This window comes from Bos taurus, chromosome 19 (assembly GCF_002263795.3).
Source record: "Bos taurus isolate L1 Dominette 01449 registration number 42190680 breed Hereford chromosome 19, ARS-UCD2.0, whole genome shotgun sequence".
Lineage (NCBI taxonomy): Eukaryota > Metazoa > Chordata > Mammalia > Artiodactyla > Bovidae > Bos > Bos taurus.
The window spans coordinates 43,714,784-43,717,944 of NC_037346.1; positions in this window are offsets into that span (position 1 = coordinate 43,714,784).

The following is a 3,161-nucleotide window of genomic DNA, read 5'->3' on the forward strand; positions in this document are numbered from 1 at the left end:
CCCTCCCTGCCGCGGCCGCGCGGGCGGGGGTGGCGGAGCCGGAGGAGGCGAGGCGTGGAGGGGAGGAGGAGGAAGGGGGCGCGCGGGGGGAAGGGGAGGGGGAGGGGCGGAGGGCGCCCGCCGCGTCTGGCACCGCCAGTCCCCTGCCGGCCTGGGCTTCGCTCTCCTGCGTTGTACCCCCTCCTCCGTATCCTCCCACCCGAGCCTCGAGGAGCTCCCTGCCTTGTGTCCCCAACCAGGGCACACAGCCAACCTTCCCTCCGCCCCCGTCGCCCGCACATTACCCACCCCCGCTCCCCCCACCCCCGACACACACACACAAACCGAGTACTGAAAGGTGGACGCTTGCTTAACACAGATTTCGATTTTGCAAACATTTATTGCGCGCCTTCCAAGTGCCAGGCGCTGTGCCAGGGGCTGGGGGTTCCGCGAGCACCCAGGCAGGGATACTGGATTTGAGAGACTCCCAGGCCCGGAAAGGAGGACCGGTCAGACGCCAGGGCAACTCGCTGTAACAATACAACGATGCTGGGAAAGATTTATCGGTGCACGGGGCCCTGGGGGAGCGGAGAAAGGAGAGAGAAGTCGAGTCGGGAAGACTGCAAGGCTCGATTCTGCCCGGCTGTAGTAGGCGGGGGTGGATCTGCCGGGAAACGGCGGCTCGTGTGCAGGGGCTTCTCCTGGGGGACCTGCTCTGAAATAGTCCTGAAGATCACTGACTTTTATTGTGCTGTGTCTGTGCCCGAGATACTCCTCAAACCACTTCGAATCGCATTAACTCCTGAGCTACAGACCATTATTATTTCTGCTATGTGATTGAGGAAAACTGAGGCTCAGGGAAAAGGACGTGTCTGGAGGAAAGGGTAGGAGCTGCGGGATGAGTGAGCAGGTGGTTGTGCGTATTCGAGAGTGAGGAGTGGGCCATTGAGCCCCCTCCCCTACGCCCCCAGCACGCAGCACGTACCCCGAGCGTGGACCCAGGGGTTAAGCATAGGAGTCCGTCTAGGGCTTCATCATGGAAAGGAAATGGATCCACAGGCCCCCACAGCCCGCGGTGCCTGGGGAGGCTGTCAGTGGCAGAAGATGTCATGATCACATTTCCCCTCCTTCCTCAAAAATTATCTACACCAGTGCTTCTCAAAATGTAATGTGATTACAAATCCTCTGGGGGTTGTGTAGGGCTGGCGTGGCACCAGATGCTGCATTTCTAACAAGCTACCAGGTGATGTGATGCTTCTTGTCTTAGGACCTCACTTTGAGTATGGAAAGACTACTTGAGACACGTTTTTACCAGGGATGCTTAGTCAGAGAGATATCAGGATCAGTCTGGTATAGGGTCAGCTGACTTTTGACATGAGCACCAAAAAATGTGCCAGAAAAATCTAGATATTCTGGGATGGAGGAGTCAAGCCCAACCTCATACCACGTACAAAGTTCAATTTGAGAGGGACCATAGGCATAAACATAAACTAAATTGAGAAAACTTCTAGAAGAACACATAGAAGTATATCTTCTCAATCTTTTGGAAGCCGATGATTTCCTAGAAAGGACATAAAAAGCACGGACTCAAATCTGACAAGCAAAATTTTGAATTTCTGTTTATCAAAAAAACACTGTCAAGAAAATAAATAGGCAAGCAGCAGACTACTCATAATTTATATATGACAAAGGATTTGTACGCTGAACAAAGAACTCCTGCAACTCCATGATAAAAAGGACAAAAAACCCAACGAAAAATCAGGCAAAAGATATAAACACACGCTTCACGAAAGATGATGTATAAACAGCCAATAAGCAAACATATGAGAAAGTGCTCAACCAACATTATTTGTCTTCAGGGAAATGCAGAGTAATCCACATGCAGGTACCACTTTGCATACACTGGAGGGTTAGAATGAGGAACACGTGAGGATGGGGAGAATTTAAAACCCAAACTGCTATGTTACAAGTATTTCACAGTACCGTCACTTCCAAAAGCTGTTTGGCAACTTCTTCAAAAAGTTAAGCATACATCTCTCCCATGATCCAGCAATTCCACTTCGACATATTTGTCTGAGAGAAATAAAATCTCTGTCTACAACACCTGTACAGTACATCTTTATTCAGTACATCTTTATTCAGTACATCTTTATTCAGAATAGCCAAAAAAGGGAAACAATTAAGGATGTCCATCAACAAGTGCCTGGATAAATAGTGGTACATCCTACAGTGGTTTATTGACTCATCAGTGAAAAGAGACTATCAACATTATTCAAAGATTATCCCCACAGTGCAACAACATGGGTGACTGCCAAGCAAATTATACTGGATGAAAGAAGGAAGACATGAAAAATACATACTGTTTGATTCTTGTGGGGTTGTGATCTTGATGTTGTCACTGCACTCAGAGGCTTTGACTTGGCTGGCCCAGAAACTCAGTTTACTATTATTATTATTGTTGTTATTATACAAATTACCCCCAGAAATACTAACAGACTGACTTTAAGAGGAGGTGTCAAAGAATTGTTCCCTCAAGAAGCACCAGATAGTTCTGCAGAAGAACTCTACCAAACATTTAAGGAACAGTTATCCTGAACTCTTCTAGAACATAGAAATAGAAGGAAATCTTCAAAATTCTTTTTATGAAGTGGGCATAGCATTGATACCAAAACCTGCCAAAGAAAGCAATACACACATACATCAAATACATCAACCCTAGACACCAGTCTTATTTATTTAAAAAAAAAAATCCTAAAAACTATATTGGGCTTCCCTAGGGGCTCAGACAGTAAAGAATCTGCCTGCTATACAGGTTCAACCCCTGGGTTGGGAAGATCTCCTGGAGAAGGGAATGGCTACCCACTCCAATGTTCTTGCCTAGAGAACTCCATGGACAGAGGAGCCTGGTGGGCTGCAGTCCATGGGGTCACAAAGAGTTGGACATGACTGAGCAACTAACTTAAAAACTGTATTAGCTGATAATGTCACCAAAACACCAGAAGAATAATACAAAAGCTCAAGTTGAGTGTATTCTAAAAATGTTTTAATACTTGGAAATTAAATGGCTTAATATCTGGAAAATCTGTTAACTCCATATAAGGTAGTCCATTAATAGAATAAAAAGTGAAATTTTCATATTATTATGTCCATAGATTCTACAAGGGCAATCATATATGATTTTC